We start from the raw sequence: 23,679 nt of genomic DNA, 5'->3' as shown, positions 1-23,679 counted from the left end.
TCAGATATGGGTTGGGTGGAGCATGCACTAGTCACTTTAGAGTTGGAAGAGGAGTGAGGCAAGGCTGTGTCCGTGCCCCATTTTTTTTAACTCTTTATATAAATAACTTAGAAACCATCCTAATTAAGGAGAGCAGGGATCTACCAAAGGCGGCAAAGCGCCCTATCCCTGCGTCCTGTATGCTGATGATGCAGTTTTAATGGCCCATACACCACTAGGTCTGCAACGTGTTGTAGATTTGTCTGCTAATTTTATGTCCAATATGGGACTCACTATAAACTGCTCCAAAACAAACATACACAATGAATAGTGGCGTCGGTTCAAACAAGAGGATCAAAACATTACACATAGACTCAATGCTTATTGGAATTCAGACAGGAAGTGTAATTCCTCCTCATGTCGCCTGAAGGAAGCAGAGCGAATCGCTGACACATAGGAGGGTTTGCCTTAAACGAAAACACAAAGCTCAAGAGAGTACCGAAATTACTTGGGTTAACATTATGTCCACATCCAAGTGGAAAACCAGTACATAGATTCTTCTGCAGGAGGAATTACACTTCCTGTCTGAATTCCAGAAGGCATTGAGTCGTACAACATGAATAATGTCCCAAACCTATGATCAGCATATACAGCTACCTACACGATCGAGAGATACCTTCTCCTCGAATTTCAAAGTACTGAATCGATCTGTATTTTTTATGGAGTTATCCCATGTCCATTACCTACAAATATAGCTATCTGTAGGAGCAACAGATTTCCCTTTAATGAATTTTTGGGATCCTTTTGGGCAATTGTTAACGATACTTTATCGCCAATCAAGTTTCCATCAATTTGATTGTTTTGCAATAGACGGTTCCCTGATAAAGGCAGTAGTGCCAAAACGCGTGTAGTTTTAATGTACCGCTTGCCCCTCATCAAGTCTTATCTACTGCTTGTCTCATCTAATTTGTCAAGGATTTTGGAAAATCAGTTTGGAATGTATTAATGTGAAAATATAACAAGATTTTCCATCTCATCACCCTATATTATGTACATTGATGTTGTCATTTTATGTTAATATATATATTTTTTCTCTGTAAAAAAAATTAAATGAACCTAAAAGATATTAAAAAAAAATTGAAATAAACAAAACTATATATTTTTTCAATACTAAGTTTTTCTTGTTTGGACGTTATGGAGTGTTGTTACTACGTTATTGCACCTAGAATATGTCTATGTGGTTAAAGAGAAGCTTGCTATTGTTTTCTTTACACAGTTAGTTTTGTCCCTGCACATAGCAAGCACATTGTTTTAGTAGGGTTCCCCTTTTTTCAAATAGTGTAATGTGTATGTAGTCAGAGAAAATTTCCAAAGTACAGGATGAGTGCAATGAGCACTTTGGTGGGACTTCAAATGTACCAGACAATATTGATGAAACGGCAGTCTGTAGTGATATTTGTGGTTGCATTTGTACTGGTTCTAGTACTGTTAGAGCCAGTGATTCAAACTCTTGTTCTTCTAGAATTTCAAGTGATGTTGCATAAAAAGGTATGCAATATACCAGACCAGGTTGGAAAAACTTTGTTTTGTATTAGTTGTCTTGTTATGTGCATCTATACTACATTTTATTTTGTTCTTCTGAAAGGATATGCGTGTGTTACATGAAATTGTGGCACAGATATCATGGTATTTTTTCATTAAAAAAGAGCTCTATATAGTCATCCATTCCATGGTTTGCCTGAAAGGGCAAATAGATTTGGCATTTGCTTTATGGTACTGTGGAAAAGGAGATGTGTTTTGTATATACGTATTTCATGTATTCAATACATTTTGTTTATTCCAAGTTAGCTAAGTGGTTACACAATACAGTTGCTGGGCTGGTTTTCATGTACATTCATTGCTGTGTATTCTAGTATGCATGGAGATTAAGTTGCAACTTAACTCTTGTAACCAGCAGCTGCACCTGCTCTCTGTGGACACCTCTATACCTATGCTAAAATATAAAATCCTAGGTGCATCTTATTACTTACTGAGTGAACAGATTGTTTACTTTAACATTCCCGTCCCCTAGTGGGTCTTGGCAAAATTATTCCTTTTTTATAGACAGAGAACTGTTTAGTTACACAGGTACAAGCAGCAATTGATTAGAAGAGTAGCTGGGTTCTTCGAACAGAAACTGATTATTATTGTGTAGTGGTGTAGTGTAACTTCAGTCTTTGCAGAATTGTACCAAATTCAAGCAATATTTTCTGTTTTACCTCTTGTCTGATGGTGTCCACGTGGGTGTTCTAAGAGCCTCCAGAGATGGTGAGTTTGTCAGCCGGATATGCCAGGGTGCCAGTCATGTGAGCTTTGTAGATTGTGTAGCTGGCTGCGAATGTGAACTTATTTGTTAAATAGGCACTTTTGATTGTTTTTGTTGAAGGTCTTTATGTTAATGGTATTAAGTATAAATGTACAACCCTTTGTGAATATACGTTTAACGTTGACTTATAAAGATGAATAATCACTGTCATTTTAAAGATGAATAGTATTGTAAAAAGGTTTTTTGCTACACAAACGTATTTGGTGTAAAGATTCTTTGGTATGTTCTTTAGCTCTGCAGCCCGGCCACTAGTGACACTTTCAGTAAGGTACAATTTATACGTGGGGTAGGCAGACGCATGATCCTGACTAGCATGCTGACCACACCAACAGTGAGTGAAGAAATGATCATAAAGTTATATAATAAACAAACAGATGTGCACAATACGAAGGTATTTGAATTGTTACATGTACAACACAAACATACAACCATTTTTTTTAAATAGGAGAAATTTGAAGTGCTGAAAAGGTTGTGCAAAAATGTTATTAATAAGGCATTTTCCGCACTTGATGGAACATTGTTCTGCATTTAAAATTTCTCCCATTTAAAAAAATAATGGCTGTATTTTTCAGTTATAAATATGGCAGCATGTCTACCAGACACTAGAAGCACGATGCCTGCTGTGTGTAGATCCGGCTCTTTGAAATGGGAGAAAATTACACAAATGAAGAGTTAACTTTGTTTATATGCATTCCATAAAACTCATGTTAAAGTGTCTTTACAAACAGCTGGAATATTACTCCCAGTGGTCTACAGAAATGGTGGTATATTTAGAACAGGAAAATACCGTTATTTCTGTAAATGTGGGAAGTTTAAAGCAAAAAAGCAGGCTTCATAAAACAATAGGACTTAATTGCCTTAAGTAGTAGAGACAGCCATTAAGAATATGTTTCATAGAAACATTTTTCATCACTTTAAATTTCTCCTATTTAAAAGAAAATGACAATTTTTTAATATAAATATTGCACTGTGTTTACTAGCCACATGTAGCAAGATGCCTGCTGTTTGTAAACGTGACACTTTAAAAAGGGAAAAACACTTTAAAAAGGGAAAAAGTAAGTTATCTTAATGATTGTTTACTCTTCATTTAAATTTTCTCTCATGTAAAAGGTATATGAATGTGTCCTTCTGTAACTAAACTGGTGCTCATGTAAAGCGCTCTGATACCCGATGTCTCGGGTCTAGTTTGCCCTATATAAAACGCTAAAAAAAATATATACATTCAGAAATATCATTTTGTACTCCTGCTCCAATATTGAGTTAAGAATGACTTTTATTTAGGAGTTAAATACCTTAAATATCTTAGTGCTTCAGTTCTAAACCTCTGTGACCAACATGCGTCTAAAATCTGAGTGGAGCACTGCTCATTATCAGCCTCTGCTATCTGTAGCCTAATAATATGATAAAGCAAACATCGCATTTCCTTAATTTTAAAAGGAAAACGCAACAATTATTTATTGCAGATCGTAGTTAAAAATGTACTTGAGACTTTGAGCTACTCCGAAAGTTTATGTGAGCTACTGATGGCTCAGGATCCACTGGTTGGGGACACCTGGTCTAAATTTAAGGATACTTTGCCACAGCACAGTCTGCGTATGCTATTTGTAATGTACACGCTTTGTTGTGGTAGGTGAAGTGACAAATATTCATTCATGCATATCAAAGACATATACTCCTCTGGTCCAAATTTGGCCCTGTACCTGTAAGTATGGAAAGATGCACAATTCACCAACATTGAGGAAAGTCAAAAGGGTAAAAAAAGTTACTGTTTCCAGATACATTGTCCTAGAAACCAAATGGCATCTCACCATTTGTGGGCACTGCAGATATTAACAAAAAATGTAATGGTGTAATCTTAAAAGGGCAAACAGGAAACTCGCATGCACAATAATCCAAAATTATGGTGTAAGCTGTAGAAGGCTATGCTAGCCAATGTATCTTAAACGGGTAAAAAAAAATCTAGAGGGTCCTTGAAAGAACAGGCTATCAAAAAATCTACCTTCCACTCAGCAATAAGTCAACAGGTGAGTGCACTAGGCAACGACAAAACAGAATCTGACCTACTGAGGACTAAACAAAAGTAGGATAGTGGAGGGAAAAATGTGGAAACGAATAGTAGACTGCATCATGAACATGAACAAACAGGGCGGCACGTAGCTCAAGGAGTGAAATAGCAAACAGCTTCATGTCATACTATGAAAGCCTCTATTTAGCAGAAAACCCTTCAGAGAATGAGATAATAAACATATTCAATGACCCCAAAATACAGCCTCCATCAAAGCCAAGATTGATAACGTGGAAAAAACACATCAGATCATAGAAGATAATTACCCTGCATACATTGATTACACAGTGGGACATGTTTTATAAGACCCTACTGCATGTTACTAGTCTCAATACTGACAATGTTGTTCTATGCCTTCATCCAACAGGTAATAGTCACCAACTCAATGGAAGAAGCTTAATTTATGGCAATTCCGAAAATAGGGAAGACCTCCACAAAAGACCCGCATCAAAGGTTGTTTCTAAGCCCCATTTGCTTGAATAAAAACATACACAACGTTTCTCAGGAGCACTGGCCACCAGACTGTGTTGCCTGCTGCTAGGTTTAATAGAACCCAAAAAATCCAGGTTTTCATTCCCTGTTGCACCTGTGGAGGTACTACAAAAAGATCCTACATGTCAATGTCCACTGAAAGTGAAACAATATCTTCCTTCTCTCGCTTGATGCAGAGAAGCTGTTCGATTGCCTACGCTGGAAATCTTAGGACAACACCAAACCAAGTCCTAAACTCTAACCCGTACACTTCCCTGGAGAAAATAAAGGAACTCCCAGCTTTGTTTCTCTTTGCCTGGGCGAAAAAACAGTAACTATGTGGGCTTAAAATTAGTTCAATTATCAAGCGAGGGACCCCTTTACTTTACCAAAGGAATAGGGTACTATTAAAAAAATGCTTCTTACTTTTGGTTGCTGCAAAATGAACACCACTCGTATTCAATCACCCAATCCACTAAATCTCATCACCGGTTATACTATAGGCCCAAACGATACACCAAAAGTACGTAAATAGTACAAAATGTGTTTATTGAATATATATTTTTCTTTTTTAAACAAAAGGTACATTTTCTTCCTACTAGCATAAAAAGGTTTAAAAACACAAGAAATTACAAGAGAAACATTTCATATACATTATAACATTATCATAATGATAAAAAACATAAGTGTATTATTGATTACACGAAAAAAGTGAGAGAAGAGAAGGACTGTACACTTTGTCATTAAAAAACACGTGTGTTAAACAGTATAGCGACTAATACCCGATACTTAAGCACTCGTTTGGTATCTACAGTTCCAAATAACTACACGAATTGTGTGACAGATGCATCAACCCGTTTCGATGTTGTTGTCCAACTTTTATACCATCTTCATCAAGACATTAATAAAACACTTGTGGTTAGATATAAAGTTGATCCTAATCGTAATCCTGTCCACTTCTACACTATTGGTTGTCATAGAGGGAGGCATATATACTCCCGATAACAGATACTATTGTTTGGTTTCTTGTATCCAGATGACAAGGTTTATTAACTTATCTCATAAGCGATAGGACCGAAGCTTACAATAACACATCTTAAAGAGTGCTGCAGTATCAATTGGCAATTAAAAAATATTTTTCTATGGCTCTGAATGAATCTGCTTGATACTGAATATAGGTTAATGATGATTGCGATTGTTCAAATTTCCACAGATCTCTTGTTGCACTATTACATATATGCCCTTCATAATTTGGGCTTGCAAAACCGGACTGTGAAGTTCCTTCTCGTACTTCATGGAGTCTTCAATAATGGACCAATCCTGCATAAAATTAGTCACGAAAAAACTTGGTGCAGACCACCTACTCCCATCTAATACAGGAAATCCGTGAGGACCATCAGACCTAGCCTATAGATGACTGTTATTAATGTGGCACATTGCGGCAATCCAAAGGACAATCCTGCCTAGGAGCTTATTTCTAATGTATGCCATACTGCTCCCACTTTACTTCATAACACTAGTGAAACTCTGTACTGGTACTAGGTGTCCCATTTATCACAAAATACTACCAAATCTCCCATATGTGGTTCATGCTAGAATGGGACCGCATGCAATCAGAAAAGCAGTGGTTCATCATAGATCATAATTATTTCAGGATCACAACTGTAAAGTATCGTGGATGGAGAAAACTGAGAACATGGGGACAATACTCATCACCTATAATCCGTGTGCCCCTACCAGTGTGGTTCAAGATAGTAGTAGAGATGGGTCTGAACACATTCCCATCGCCATTTAAACTGGCAACTCTCTTTTCAACGGGGTGAGATATACAAGAGCTTCAAGTATGGTTGGAAGCAAGATTTTATCGAATAGGTAACTTTTTCAAGGAAGCGGGCATCGAAGATTTTGAGACCTTGATAGAAGATTACGGCGGAAAGCTATTGGCACTGACAAATTAGACATTGGATTTTTTAGCCCGATATTAGAAAAGTAGCAGCTCAAACCTTACTGCTTTGAATAATGTTTATTACAGAAGAATAGCAGCTCAAACCTTACTGCTTTGAATAATGTTTATTACAGAAGAAGGGTAATCGGGCATTAATATCAGATATATGCAAGTTATTACCGCCAGGCACTAAATGAGCCCGTTCTCCAAGGCAATTAAGATAGGGGGACAGAAAAAGGGCAGATAACCTGGCCCTGATACACCTCAAACACACCACCACCACCACCAGAGTGACTGCCTTAAAATACACATTTGTACAGTTGATGAACTGTTGGTACCTGACGGCAGTCAAACTGCTCGAGTGGGACCCCAGAAACAAGCAAATGCTGGTGGGAGTGCGACAGAGGGAACCCTATCTCTTCTTCAAATGTGGCCATGTCCAAAACTTTGGGTGTACTTGAAAAAATGCTGGGCGCAATAGACTGGTTATATATAGAGATGCCCAGATTCCCCACATACAGAATATCTGGTTTACCCAATAGGCTCACCTGGCATTTTTTGTATTTGCTGAAAGGCAAACAAATATAATTTGCATCACTAGCTGCTAAACAGGCAATTTTGGCTTGATGAAGGAAAGTAAAGATACCCCCCCTACAGGATTTGCTATATCACATATGGTATATTCTGGTAATGTAGAACCTCTCTCACTAATAAACAAACAGCCCTTGTGGGTTCAAGACACTCTGGGTACCAGTTCTGGGGGTTACTCTCAACGGTGTTCAGAGTACTCTGATATCCCAGATACCTAAACATATTGAAAATAATCCCCCGGAAAAACTCCCAACTCTTGAATTGCAGAGGACCAAAACATATGCTAACCTTTTAGCTACTGAGGGCTTTTCCCACCACTGTATTGTACTGAGCCCCCCCCCCCCCCCGCCCCCCCTTTTTTAAAAAAAACATTTTTTTGTGGGACTTTGTACTTAAGCCTTCATAACTTAGTTTTCCTACAAAAGGTAACCAGGCTAAATTTGGGTCCTCCCCTCATCCCCACACCCCTCAACATGTTTGGGATTCTAAAGGTACCAAGGATTTGTTGATGCCCCCGAGGGAACTGATAAAATAGCAAAAAAGAGAGCATTTCTTTTGAAAATTGTAAAACGTGAAATGCAAGAAAGCATATTTATGTCCTAAAATGGTGTTGACAAAATGTTTGTGTGCTAACAACACCAATTTCCCAGCTTTCAAAAAGCTATAGATCGGAAGAAGAAACAATTCCCAAATTTTTACTTTTTTCTCAGCAGTAGTCCATTTTTAGGTCTCTCGACCTATCGATGTGCGCAAGCGCATCGAGCGGAGCGAGAATTCAAGTGGCGAAAACATCGTCAAACTAAGGGCTTTCAGCCCCGCGGTTTTCATGCAGTTCACGTGTACATGCACGCGCATCGCATGCAAGCCCAGCCTCTCGCAAGCCCAGCCTCTCGCATTCCCAGGCTCTCCCGCCCCCATCCGGCATCAGGCTTCTCCTCCCCTAGCAGCACTCCTCCCACACCAGCAACTCCCCCCTCCCACACCAGCACCTCCCCTCTCTCTCCACGCAATCACAGCCTTTCCCTAGCAGCACTCCTCCCACACCAGCACCTCTCCCCTCCCACACCAGCACTTCCCCTCTCTCTCCACGCAATCACAGCCTTGCCGCACTGCCGAGCTTGTCCCAACAACACAACCCAGCTCCGTCACATGGCTTCTGCTTTGCTCTTCTTCCACCACCTCTCCTAACCACTGCTTCTTGGCGCTCAATACATCTCGCCACCCGACCCCCTCTCCTACCATTCCTAGCTACCCCACTTTCGCTCTCCTCGCACACCCCACCACTTCTCCAACCCCTGCCCCAAAACCACCGCTCCCACTTTCCACTAACCCCGCTCTCGTCTTCTCCTGCCCCCAGCGTCTCCCCACCACCGAAGCCCAAGTTCTCCCCTCACCCTCCAACGCTACTACTCACAGCCTACCCACGACCACCACAGCCATCTCAACAGCGCCACAGTCTCTGCCCCCAATCTCCAAAGGTCCTCGCACCTCAACTCGCACCTCCACCCACGGCACGTGCCGGCGCCATGTCAAGTGCCATACTCATGCCCGATTTATCAAAAGTCTCAAATTATCGACCGGGCATACCACTTTCCCCAGCAAAAGCACCCCCACCCCCCCCCCAGACTTCATCACGCTCCAGGCTCCCCCCAACATAGCCAAAACCCAGGAGGTTAAACTAGGCCCGGGGGTGAGGCCGGCCGAGGAAGGGGCAAACAGTAAGGAGCCCCCACGCAGCACACGCGCAATTAACACTGTGAGAAACGGAAGACTCCGTGGCCCCTCATCATAGTCAGCAGTGGGGGCAACGTTGTGCGTCATGCCACAGCCCCCCTTAATGCCGCCAGAATGTCTCTCGCCATCGCCACAGTGTTTGTCATCACAGCCTCCCTGGCCGACGCCCTACCTCCTCCACCCACAGTCTCTCTGGGTCACTTTCGACAGCACCTCCCCCCTCCCACACCAGCACCTCCCCTCTCTCTCCACGCAATCACAGCCTTGCCGTCTGGTCTAGTTCCATTTTATTTGCTTCGCAAACACAGCCTTGCCCTATCAGCACTCCTCCCACACCAGCACCTCCCCCCTCCCACACCAGCACCTCCCCTCTCTCCCCCCAAACACAGCCTTGTTTTCATTCTGTGCTATTCAAACAATGCACTGCAGCAGCCTCTCCCACTCCAACCCGACCTCTCCCCTCATACACTGCCGAGCCTGTCCCAACAACACAACCCAGCTCCGTCACATGGCTTCTGCTTTGCTCTTCTTCCACCACCTCTCCTAACCACTGCTTCTTGGCGCTCGATACATCTCGCCACCCGACCCCCTCCCCTACCATTCCTAGCTACCCCACTTTCGCTCTCCTCGCACACCCCACCACTTCTCCAACCCCTGCCCCAAAACCACCGCTCCCACTTTCCACTAACCCCGCTCTCGTCTTCTCCTGCCCCCAGCGTCTCCCCACCACCGAAGCCCAAGTTCTCCCCTCACCCTCCAACACGACTACTCACAGCCTACCCACGACCACCACAGCCATCTCAACAGCGCCACAGTCTCTGCCCCCAATCTCCAAAGGTCCTCGCACCTCAACTCGCACCTCCACCCATGCCGCCAGAATGTCTCTCGCCATCGCCACAGTGTTTGTCATCACAGCCTCCCTCGCCGACGCCCTACCTCCTCCACCCACAGTCTCTCGGGGTCACTTTCGAAAGCCTCTGTTCCACCAGCAATTTTGCAGCGCGATACAGCGCCCTGAATGGGACCTCTTGGTGCTATGGACCCCAACTAAGAAACAGGAGGGCAAACGAGTTGATTTAAGGTTGTTCGAAAATCTGAATTTTCACTTTCCTTCTTACATTTTGACAACCTCTCACCTTTTCAAATCCCGAGAGCCCCTCCCCGTCTGTGGCTGCTTTCAGCTAGAGTGGCCATTTACTCCAGCGTCAGAGTCAGACATCACTCACACCATCCATCTTTTCAAAGGCCACGCCCTCTCCGCACCATGCTTCCCCTCGCCCTCTTTTCTAGAAGAACTGCCGGATTCTAACGACCCTCATCACGATGCACCACTGCCCCTGCAGTCACAGGGCTGAACCGCACCCACTGCGGACAGACGCACCCTTCGCAAACGCCCTCACGCCCCTTCCAAACCAGCTGTCTCCTTGCACAATCAGCAACCCGCTGAAAAAAACACAACCGGAGAAAAATCATACATTCCGTTCAAACGCGACTGTCCCCTTGAGATATAACACACTATACACACAAACATACACCATCTCTGCACTTCAGTGGCGTATCAAAGGTGCTATGGGCCCTGGTGCAAGGAAAGAAGGTATACAACTATCGCCATGGTTCAGCTAGGGTATAGCTATGGTTCAGTGGTCCCTTGGGTACCGGTGCCACAGCACCTGCTGCACTATTTGTAGCTACACCCCTGCTTCCCTATGCACAATAAATCAGTCTGTTCAAAAGCGATTAGAATGAAAAAAGGTTACCAGATGGGTAATATCACCATGGATGCCCGCTTCAAGTCCCGAGCCACCAGTAGTTTCAATTGGTTCAGTTGAAATTAACCAGCATTACAATGCCCAAAAACGCATTAGGTTGCCGGAGAAAAGCCCACACCCTGCAAATTGTGTCTTGATGACTAAGGACACACAACGCCTCTCACACCCACGCAAGCCCACTCTCACACACGCAACGCCACTCTCACACACGCAACGCCACTCTCACCCATGCAATGCCACTCACCCACGCAACGCCACTCACCCACGCAACGCCACTCACCCACGCAACGCCACTCACCCACGCAACGCCACTCACCCACGCAACGCCACTCACACATGCAACGCCACTCACACATGCAACGCCACTCACCCACGCAACGCAACTCACTCAAAGCCACTCACACACACACGCAGTGCCACTTTCACCCACAATGTGCAGTGCACAATAGGTCTCGCAGTAGGAAAGTTGGAGCTATTGGTTTTGTAAATGACAAAGCCCTTTATGTTTTTAAAATGAAAAAAAAAATAAGGCATTGTTATTTGCAATTGTAATAGCTCCAACTTTCCTACTGCGAGACCTATTGGCAACGCCAGTGCTTGTTCTTATTTCTTTGAGGTTTCAAAATAATTGAAGTTTGTGGTGTAAATGGGTGTGAAACTAATGGATAAAATACAGAAGGCTATACATTTCTGAAAACTAGACAAAATTCTGAGTTCAACAAGACACATTCATGTAGATTTCTCATAGTTTCCCCTAATAAACCAATTGTTGAAATAATTGAAATAATGAAAATAATTAGTCAGAAATAAAGTAGTATACTGTACGTCAACCAGACCCTTCATGCTGCAGGGATACACATTGTTTGATTGGCCAAAAACATTTGATACCCAGGGCCAACAACCAAGCTGCCTCTAATAATTTTAACTTGCGTACCAACTATGCTTATATTCATATGGTAAAATCTAATAAATTAAAAATTGGTATGATGGAAAATTATGCATTTTTGAAATGTGCACAGTGTACTGAGTGTAGGAATAGTAGTTATTTGGACTACTCTGAATTTGGGGTTATCCATACTGTCATAAGATTTAGAGAGCATTTTTTGTAAAATATGTTTTTCTTTTCAGTCTGGCTTACACTTTGGGCCCGATTCAGATGCGGTTAGGAAATCTTCCCGATCGAATTGGTTTGGAAATGGTTTCTGACCGACTTTGATCGGGAGAGTTCGGCCTAGTATGATGCATCCTGATGCTTTTAGATACGATTTTGTTGGACTGCCATTGACTGCTATGGGAGCCTACGTTCCTAACTGAATCGTAATCTGGCCCTCGGTCAGGAAGACAAGTTCCTGATCCAATTTGGAAGGAGCAAATGCCGTAAGAAGGCCTTTCTAGCTGCATCGTAATGGGGCCCCTAGTTAGGAATGCTTTCCTAACAGCGAAAAATTGAGATAAATCCAATTGGTAATAACAAATGCTATATGCCACTTGGGGAACTTACTAAGCCCAGTGATTTTTGTAAATTGGACATCCAGTAGAGTCCAGGGTGGTGTGACTTGTGTGAGTCCCCCTATGTTTTCTTAACCAGAATGCTGAGTAAACCTCAAACATTGGCTAAAAGCACACTTTTTCCTCACATTTCTGTGAAAGAGAATTTCAAAATCTAGAGGGATCCACAAAATTGCTACTACCCAGCATTCCCACATTTCCTCCAATGAAAAACCCAATGAAAAACAGTACACCACAGGTGTAGGGCACCATTTTAAAGTTGTTTTCCTTGCTTCCCAGCTTTGTTAAAAAATAAATAAATAAAAATATCCTACTAGTGTGAACATTAGAACGACTATCTCAAAGTTCTGGTCGAACCGTTCACATCCGCTGCTCTACTGAGGTAATGCCCGTAAATATGAAAGGTTATTCCACTGGACTAAAGTGGCTAAAGATAAACGCCATTATTACACCAGACTGCTAAAGTTCCCAAAAACGACTGAACTTCCCTATAGGGTATAGTTTACTACCTACTCTCAGAACCCGAGACGGCGTTCTAAGAACTAGGGAAATTAGGAGAATTAGTTATAATGCTGTTCTTGTTAATTGCTATATCCTATTCTGAATTGTAAACATTCCACATTAAACCTGGTAACTGGATCAAACCTTCAATAAAAAGATTTAAAGTTTTAAAAAAAAGAAAATCTTTAGAAATTCACAGGGGGGAAAAACAGTAAAGTGGCGTTGTCACTTTGAATTTAAACCGAAAATCACAGAAATGAGCAAATTGTGTTTAGGACCCATAAGTCTCATAGAGATGTGCACATTTGAACTACATAATTTGGAGTGCTCTTGACCCCATCCCTGAAGTGACAGATGCAGGTATAACTGTTGTAAATAACCTCACAAATAAGAGTACATATCCTGACATCAAGGCCAATTTTAGTCTCTTCTACCTCTAAAAGACCTTTTGAGCTATTGTGTGCACACCAGAACTTACACCGGGTCAGTTGTTTAGGATTGGTTGCCTTTTCTGTCACTGTCAAATGTGTGCTTCTTGCCTTTCTCTACTTGGTTTGTTCTGGAAGCATTCAGTTTGAGACTGCTCCATGTCAACCACTCATTCACAGCTCTGAGACAAATGAACATTTGTGAGTTTCCAATGTCTTTGGGGCCTTCCAGTTTGAGTATTTGTGTGTCATCTGCATACTTATTACATATGAGGTTAAATTGATTGATACATGGCTTCCTGTAAATTTTGAATAGCATGGGCGAGATGATAGAGCCTTGAGGCACCTTTGCTTTTGTGAAGTTCAGTTTGGATGAGAAGGGGGGTGGTATGGATGAAATTTATTCTGTTTTTGAAGGTAGGATGTGATCCAGTCGAGACCAGTCCCCTCTATACTGGCTTTGTAGAGTCTTTGTATTAGACTGTTATGGTCAACTGTGTCCAAGGCAGCTGAAAGGTCCAAGAGAAGTAGTGCAGCAACCCGTTCCTGAACGGAATCCTGTCTGGAAGTCTGAAAGTAAGGAATTCTTTCAATGAATTGTGACATTTGGGCAAATGCAGCTTGTTCTATAAGTTAGACCTGGAAAGGTCCATTTGTAATCGGTCTGTAGTTGTCTGGGTTAAGCGGGCCCATGTTTTTTTTCTTTAGTAGTTGGTATATGTATGACTTTTTGATATATTTTGGAAATGTTTTGGTGGTGAAGGAATTTTTGATAATCCTTTTACTGGTGTGGCAGCAGAGATAGTTAGAAGAATTTTCTTGAAGGTTTGTGGTGTAAATGGGTCAGTAGGGCTGCCGGCAGGCCTGCTAAATTTGACCAGGTCCATAAATTCATTGTGTGATATTTGTTGGAAGGAATGGGGAGGGTGGGTTTGCATACTCTTGGAGTGTTTTTTTGGAAGGGGGCCAGTGCTGGTGGTATTTCTTTGTTTTAAACAGGAGCCCAACGTGTCTGCGTTGGTCGTGTAATGAATTGCCGGTTTGTATGTGAAATCTTGAGTAATGAGTTGAGCTCCTTCAAGGCAATTTGGTTTACGAAATTCGGTGAAAAGTTTATAGGATTCTTTATTTGCATATTTAGCATTTTTAATTCTGTATGAATCTTATGTTTTCTTAGCTTTTTTGATTGTTGACTGTATAATCTGTTAAGTTTCTGTAGGTGAAGTTTGTCTTCATTGTTGTTAGTTTTAAGACCGGTACATTGTAGCTTTATAATTAGCAGTTTTATCTTTTATCTCTGTTTCGATTTCTGTTGGAGTGCTGTTGTGATATCATACATTTTGGGCATCACTTGCTTTGATTTGAAAGAGATGCATGCTCACAAGTTAAATAGATGGCAGCTTTTACTGGATCTGAAAGGCAGAGACGGTTAACTTTTCTCTAGCTCCATCTTAAAATCTTCGTTTTCTGTTAGAGCATGGTGGTGAAGCATTTTACAGTTTTGTGCGATTGATGGGGTAAATATTTGAACTAAAGCCAGCAGCATTGTGATGGGACTCCTTTTGGATTCAAAACCACCTCTTGAAGGTCCTAAACTCAGTACTTAGAAATTGTTCTTAACGAGGTGGTATAATGTAGGAGTGTAAACCACCGAAACGTGCATTGCGTTCCTTGCATCTCATCGATCATGCTCATCAATGTTTATGCAATGTTTGTTTAAAATCTTGATTAGGATCAACATGAGCGGACGATAGCTTTTTAGAGTGTGATTGAGAGTATGTGTGTGTAGTGAAAGGTATTTCTGTGAGTCTGTTTTTAAATCTTTTGAACATTTTTCGATTGTGACAGTAAATTTAGTGTGGATTATTTTTCTATAATCATGACGTTTTTATAATGCATATAATAACGGAGTGAAACTTTATGAAGGGCACGTGCGGATGAGCTTTGTGGGGGTCAACAGGGGGTAAAAGACACTGTCATTTACAACGCCATTACTTGATTAATGCTTCACAAAGGTGGGAAAAAAATTCAAAGCCAATAGCTCAAAATAATGTAATTGTGAGACCTATTGCATTGTAAATGCTTGTTTTAGCTTGAGCCTGGGCAGCACATGTGCTGCTCTGTGAGCCATGCTGTATTGGAGTATGTACTTGAAAGCCCTGCCCACTCTGTGCCCATATTTGTAATCTGCTTGTGTCATTGTCTTTCGTAAATGCAGGTTTCTGATTCGTTATTAGTCTTGTTAGTCCCTCCTTAGTACCGCCTTATCTTCCTCTGTAACCTCTCATGAGGACTGGCCCTTTTACTTCGGTTGTTACACTGTAAGGCTCCTTTAGACTGTAAGCACTATTTTCTTTAAGGAGTTTCTATTACTGCAGGAGGGTCTCATGCGCAGTTGTGATCACTGGCTTGTTTTTAACTTGAGCAAACAGGGAGCTCTTTAGGGTCCATGGGAGAAAAAAGGGGGCAACCCAGCGATGCCTTTTCACGTACACTCTTAAGGGGACCTCCTGCAGTGCGGCTTCTGGTCATGCACACCGCCACACACACTTTTTAAAGGGGCCTCCTGCAGTTCATGGGCAGCGAAGTTCACCTCCTGGTCGTGTGCGCGTTCACGCACACTCTTAAGGGATGCCGTCGGGCTGGGCTCGGCCAAAGCTGACTTGCTGCTCTACTGCCCTTCGGCGGTGCAGCCATGCACAGCTATGCTCCTCCGGGTCAGCCGAGGAGGACGTTATGCAGTCAGAGGTCACAAGGCCCATGCATACTTGTGCCAATCCTGCTATTTCAAGAATCTCTGATGGTATTTGTGGTACTTTGTCGTTCACGGTCTTCAACAGCGTTGCGTTATCTTAGGCAACAAACTGCCATATGTGGTTATAAGGTTTTATTAACACCAACATTTGGGCAGACCTCACTTTGTCTCTCTGTCGTGTTCTTCCTCCTACTCCTTTACTCCACCCACTTTCTCCCTTTATGATTCATTTATCCCCCCTCTTTGCTCTTTTCCTGTTGAGACCTTGCTATTTGGCTGATGCCCGGTGGAGCTACCTGATAGCTATAGAGGAGATGGGCTTCCCTTCAGGCAGGGCACCTTTAGTCACCTCTAGGATGTCAGGCCGCTCCCTCTTTCAGGGTGCTTGAAGGTAGCATTCCGACACAGGATGCACTCATTCCAGATTCCTAATAGGTTTCTCGTTTGCGAGAGTTTAAACTTTTGGCATTGTAATTGACCATACCTTTTATTTATGCTTTAAAAATCAAAACATAAATAAAAGTCAGTGTCATTTACAATGCCAATTGCTCAAACTCGTGTAAATGCGAGTCCTATTGCATTGCTGATGCTCGTTTTCTCAGTGCCCCAATTGATGGATCTGCACGTATTTAAAAATTCCATAAGTAATTTTAAATATAATAAGCGTCTACCAAATTTCATACGAAGATGTCAAAGTGTGCTAAACTTATAAGCACATAAATAATAATTTTAACATTTGAAGATATTTCTACCTTCCTAAGTTTGATTGACAAACTAAATTTTAGGCCTACAAAAACACTTTTCCAAAACGAATTTCTCAAAAATGATTGAAGGAATTTAAGCCAATCAAATACATTAAGTAAAATTCTACTTTGATGGCAAGTTTGATGTAATTAAATGTATATGCGTTGTTCTTTTACAAAAACTTCCTTCCTTATTTAAATGGGAAATTTCACTTTTTTGATCCTGTGTCTCCCCCCCCCCCCCCCCCCCCCCCCCCCCCACACCTGTCCCTCTTTAAATAATCTTATTAGTACTTTTTTGGTCCACTGTTAATGAATTTAGGCACTTGCTAAAACAAACTGTTAATTTCAGGGGTGTTACTGTTTTTTAGATGTGAAAAGATAAAAGGGATTTTTTCTAAAACTATATAACCTGTTTGTGTGAGTTTGTTTTTCTAATATGGAAACATAGTAGTAAACATTTTTTAAGAGGTTAACTGGTGAAGCGTTGACAGTAATTGCTTTTAAATTGGTTTCTTTTAAATATTGTTTTCTTTTGGACTCCTGATTCAAAAATGCTGTTTCACATTGCCTGAGTTTAGATTTTTGGGCATAAGTCTCAATAGTATTTACATGCATTGGTAAATTGTATTGTGAATGCTATAGTGGACAATATTTGTAGCTCTTAGACGTCCTGACATAAAGGTTCAGTGTTTAGGGACTTCATCTTGGGCAATTTGATTCACCAGCGATACTTTTAAAGCATCTAGAAAAGCATAGATAACAAAAGAGAACTGTAGTGTTAATGTAATATGCTGTGCAATCACTCAATCATCTGTACATGCATAGACTGACATCAGTTTGCTTTTATTAAGACCTTGCAGATATCTTTATTGCAAATGAATCATTATGTCTGCAAATTTTGCATTTGTTTCCCAATGTTTTACTATTGTGTAGTGCTGTCCTTGCCATATATTTTCAGGATATCCACAGATGCAGAATTATTTGGTTAACCAGGAAATTTCCTGTGGATATCTGTCTTTCCTGCAATTTCATTGACAACCTCATGATTTTCAGAGTGCATGATCGCTTTACAGATGGTAACACCATCTATTTTTATCTTTTTTTTTTTAATCCAATATAAATAGTTCAGAAAGCCAGAGAGACGTTTCATTGCGCAGTACCTATTGCCAGTGTGTAGCCGACTGCTTCCTTACTAAGACATATTTCACTTGTTCATTCTGAAACCAGCATTTTGTATGATTAGTCACATGGCTTCACATAGCATAATTTGCGTTTTTTTTTACTCCATCATCGGTCAAGCAACCCCTTTATAATGACGCATGTCATGTGTAAGGCATAAGCCCATAAATAGATATCTCTTTCACAGGGGGTAGAACACCATTCAGCCCCCGTGCATTTCTTACCTGGTCACCTTTTTGTATTGTATAATATTAAGTGACCTGGTCCCAGTCCTGGTTCGTCCCGGAGTCCCTGATAAGTGCTAAGTGTCTCGTTAGTTCATAGAGATCACCCAACTCCGACACGCCAGCCTCCATCCAGGGTGTCTTGTCATGCATACTAGTTAAAGAGCTGGTTGGTTTAGTGGACCAAGTGATAGCCCTGGTGCATTAGGATGCCTACAGTGTCTGGAATGTAGCAACGGCCGCCATTAGTAACGAGCTGTCTTTCCCCCAATTTGTGGGACCCTAATCTCTTCCCCCATACCTTCCTTCCTTCTTTACTCTCCCCACTCACACCTGTTACATCAACCATTGCAACAGCTCCAGACTTGAACACTGCTATCTTGCCTATAGAGGACAGGCAGACCCAAAATCTCACAACCTCCCTTGTTGATATAATCAGTCTGCCCTGATTTCCCTCTGAAGATCAGAATCCATGTGATAAACATTGACCCCCTAGGTACGATGACGGAATGAGCCTCAGTTCTATCCCTTGCAGAGGAAGCTCCAAAGACTCCTCCACCAGGAAGCCGCCGATTGGGAATGTAGCTCCTTGACTGTTTGGCGTAGAACTGTGAGATTGGACTTGATTGTATCCGCCCTGTCCACCAACTCTCTATGACTTGCCTGCAGAGGGACGACATTCGGCCCTACTACAATGATTTTCGCCTAAACGCGGCATTGGAAACATGGATTGCTTGTAGTATCTGATCAGATTTGCCGGAATTCTCTTCCTGCGTGTAGCCCACATGTATCATGAAGTCTGTGGGGCCAGCGGGTCCGGCCTTTGTAGCTAACAGTTTCTTGGGCCCTGCAGGCTTTATTGTTTTCATCTTTACCATCGTGCCATTCATGCAGTGTGAGGGGCCCTGCTACAAGATCTTACGTGCAGCATGCAGTCCAAACGTCAGTCGCTACCAAGCGGGCCAAATAGCTCCGGTCCCACTATTTTTGTTTTTCGAGGCTGCCAGGCCCCTGGAGTGCAGGTGTAGTGGAGGTTCTGGTCTGTTAAGGGACTTTAGTTAAGTGTCTTTATACAGCAGTCATGGGTGCCATTTGCTCTGCACCTCTCCGAATCACCCGGGGAAAAAGGGGTGGTATACAGCCTGCCTTTAAGGATGTGTGGCAGGGGGATCCAGGATCTCCGATCAGTGCTCACTGTCACTGCACAGTTGCAGCACACAGTGCTGTGCATCTCTCTTCACTAGAGCCGTTGACCCGTTCACCACATAGGTCTTGTCGTAGGGAGTCATGCCCATGGGATGTTCACCTTACAGCTGGCCCCATGTCATGTCTGGCAGTCCCTATGCTCCTTCATGATGCTTATTCTTGTGTCCTTTTGTATGCCTGGCATCCTGGTTAAGTTACCCTGGTAAGAGTTGGTCAGAGCCCAAGGGCACTAAATGTCTGTTGTAAAACCTGGTCAAGTTGCCTGCAAGAAGATGCAAGGGAACTGTCTCTTCTCCCCTCCCCCTCACACACCTGGACCATCTATGAGGTCCGTATCTCCAAGCAGGGCTCGTGGCAGGTGCTAAAGGAAAGGATCACCTGGGCGCCATAGGCAGACCCAGAAGCTGAGTCCTCGCACCCACCTTGTTTTCCCAGGTTCATCTTGGGGTGAGAAGAGTCAACCTGTCCCCAGCCAGTCACCGCAGTAACAGGTGGGCTTGCAGGTCCCTGCTCTCTGCAATGGCTGCTGTAGTAGGCTTTGTTGCCGCTTGATCCGCTGGACCCCCAGGCTGGGAGGGCCGTCTACATCGCACAACAATGATAAAGGCACTACTAGGGCAGCTTCCGACACAGTGAGGTCAGTTCGGGCCTGCCCATTCAGGAGGATAACTACATTGTTTGAAGGGCCACTTGGAGTTTATACGTCCAACCTCTGTCATCTTGGCCACACCCCTAAACTTTGACCACATGCTCATATTACTTAGGAAATCAGTGAATAATAAGTTTACTGTTAATAGATGAAAATAGCTAGATCAGTGACCATAGCGTAAAAAACTGCTATGTTTAAGAACGAACAGCGAAATAGTTTTCAAATCCACTTGGTAAGCATACGCATGATGTGAAACAAGGTTGATGAAGACCACCAGAATGAAGGTGAAAGACACGTCCTTGGACATAAAGAGAATCCACTATTTTTGGCAGTAACCTATATGTTAATAAAGATTGTCATTTCCCCCCATAATGGGAAGGAAGATTGAAATGCTCAGGCATTTTTTGTAAATAACATTTCGCCTCATTTTTTTTTAATTTATCGTCCTAATCCATTTTATAGATTTAAACTTTGGGTATCGGGCTGGATGTAAGGTTGAATAATTTGTCAAGCATACCTTTATCTATATGCGATGTTCGAGGCGGCTGTTAAGTTTCTGGGCACCTTTTGTCGTTCAACCCTGGTTTTTTGAGCACCATGTTGGCCATACAAAACAGAGAGGTTTAAGATTACAGGTTATCTGAAGACGACTGAAGTGTGTGTCCACAAAGGTTTCCCCGCCCATTTCTCCTATAGGTAGGCAGAGTTTAAGTAACTTTGTAATGGGAGAGTAATATTTGTCATGTCCAGCGTTGGAGTCCCATTTGTGCAATCAATCTGTATTTTGAACTAGTTACTGGTGGAAGATCAAAATGTCTTGTGTACATAAACGTGAATGGAAAGGATCATTTGCGATGTAAAAAATGTGATCTGTGTGATTTGGAACTCTGATGAACTCTCATTTGTTTGATTCAAGAACGCCATTGTCCGTTTCGTAGCATATAATTGGGCGTGCACATTTGAAAGCCATCGAGTAGTCCCTACCGTAAATTAGCAATATTAATTTCGTAGATGGTGCAGGTACAGAGTGCTCCTTCTGTAGGGCGTTTGTAGAGCTGTGTTTATTCAAGTGACTGACTAACATATAAACAATCACAGTTATTCACAATCTAGTAATAAATATGTGGCAAGTAATTTACAAATGGATCTTGAAGACTGGGAGCATTTCGAATGCTTAGCTGAAAAAATATAGAAATCGCATTGTCCTGTAATTATTGCTGTAAATAGAATAGCACACGCATTTCCATTCATATTTTTGCTTCTATTTGTTAGAGAAGATATTTAAAGAATTTAACACCGAATCGCACTTAAATAGAAGTGTTACTTACTTTTACATTTCCACTACACACTTCAAAAAGCAAATGCATTAATGTGCATTTCATGGCAGTTGTTTAAAATTGAAAGAAGCAGGTAACATCAGCTTCGTTCCTTTACTCAGGTGCTTCTAACCCCATTTGTTGTGACCTATTTTTATGCATAATTTCCCATTTCCACGACATTACTGAAGATATTTTTAGATGATTTAGTCAGGGGCTGAAGTAAAGCTTTTAACCTTTTCATTGCGGCTTTCCAGTTTCCATTACCTGAAAATATCTGATTGAAGTGTAACCATGCACTTTTCAGTTCTCCAATTCATCACAGTTCAATGGCATCATTCAGTTAAAAGAGCAGCTTATCACATAAACTGCAACAATAACATGTTTCCAGTCTAACGACTACTGACTCGACTAACGACTAACGACTACTGACCCCACTGCTAACCCATGTACTATTATCAACATGCAGGCTGCAGCTATTTTAAATTCTAAAATTATTGTGCTACTGTTGGTACTAGTACTTCCGCCAGTATTAACATCACTACTTGTAATGGATTACTAGTATTATTGCTAGTACCTGCAGTTGAGGTAACACTTGTATTGCTATTAAATTTGGTTTTACTAATGGTATTGGTTGTTGTAGTAATAACACTACTAATGCTAGTAGTAGTAGTAGACTTGCCTGCAGCACATGGCAGAGAAAAGCAGATACGTGAGAGAGCGCAACTTGGAGCTGGGGGAGAAGCACACGGGCGAGAAAGCAACAAAGGGTGAGAAGCATACTAGGGCGAGCACTTCATGGGTGAAAGAGAGCAAAACACTGCCTGTCTGGTGGTGGGGAGGGTGGACGGAGAAAGGAGACAGCTTGAAATCCCATGAACTCTTGTGTAGTGCTTAACCAAACATATATATATATATCTCAACAATCAATCTATTAATTAAGTTTATGTTGTCTTTGAAAGTCACGGCCCACAACAGTACCGGATTGAGGAGAAAAAAAAGTAATGGTATTAATAAATGATTCTCTTTTTTTATCTTTTTTGGTCAAAGGGGCTGTTTGATCTTGCCCAAACAGTAACTCGCATACATCCATTCATACTAACAAATAACTGTTTGAAAATGTTCTAGAAAGATTATTTTTCAAAATCTCAAGTTCGGTGTAAACAAAGATTTGTACCTAAAAAAACTGGTAATTAAGTAGTAGCTGTATCTCATATGCAATGTCCCACCTTAGTTCTGTCCCTTCAATTAGAGAAAGTTCTAAAACTGTCATGTACACTGTGTTTCTTTGCGCTGTTTTCTTCCCCTGCTGTTTTGCTGGGGCAATGAGGTGTTGCAGGACTCACCAGAAAGCATGATCATTTTTTAAATCTAGAAGTACCGGCTCCTCATATAGCCACAGCGCAGTGCTGTGTATCCTAAGGGTATCTGGGCGCTGTGGATGCAACGTCAGAATAAAGGTCAGAAACAAGCAGAAAGAGGCAAAATAAATGTTGGGATGGAGCAGAAAGGGACTAAATTAAAGTCGGGAACGAGGAGAAAGAGGCAAAATAGGGGGCAGGAGTGAGCCGAGAAGGGGAAGAAAAACGAGCAGAAGGGCCACAAAACCGAAGGCAGCAGAGGAGAGCGGACTGCGGGCAAGCTGGACAGGAGGACCGCTGCAGGGAGAGCTGGCATGAGGACCTGCTCAATGAGGTCAATGAGGTCACCATGCGACCTCCATTAAGTAGGTCCTGGAAGGGAGGGCGGGGCACTGGATGGCGGTAGGAGGGTAACAGTGGGAGATGGGGGAAAAATGGGCAGAAAGAGACCAAATGAAGGTCAGAAACGAGCAGGAAGAGGCAAAATAAAGGTCCGAAATGAGCAGCAAGAGGACAAAAACGTCCAAAACCTGCAGAAGGCAAAATAAGTCACAAATGAGCAGAAATACGAAAGCGAATACTTGGTGACAAGAATAGGTGCTATTTGACTAGGTTTCCCCTCATTTATGCTAGACATACACCTAAGAGCCCTGGTGCTTCAGTAAAATAAAAATGACCTCCTATTGAAAACCAAGATGCTCCGGTTATGAACAATGTGTAGGGCCTTCAAGAAGGCATGGAACAAAAGTGATGGAGCTCGGGGTTGCTGTGACTCTTAACCCTTCTCTTGAGACCCCCCTGATTCTCATGAATGTTTCCCCTGCTTGCAGGTTGGCAGGTATAGACGTGTGTAGCAAAGTCAATGTTATGTACTCAAACTTGTTTG

The 23,679-nt window shown here is 42.1% G+C and overlaps 1 protein-coding gene across 2 annotated transcripts in view; it reads left to right on the top strand.

Moving 5' to 3' along the window:
- Nucleotides 1-23,679, top strand: part of MBD5 (methyl-CpG binding domain protein 5) — a 563,198-nt gene that overhangs the window by 26,366 nt on the left and 513,153 nt on the right. The gene's annotated exons all lie outside the window — the stretch shown is intronic.

This window comes from Lissotriton vulgaris, chromosome 2_1 (assembly GCF_964263255.1).
Source record: "Lissotriton vulgaris chromosome 2_1, aLisVul1.2, whole genome shotgun sequence".
NCBI lineage: Eukaryota > Metazoa > Chordata > Amphibia > Caudata > Salamandridae > Lissotriton > Lissotriton vulgaris.
The sequence above is the reverse complement of the archived record's forward strand: the minus strand, read 5'-3'. Positions and strand labels throughout refer to the sequence as shown.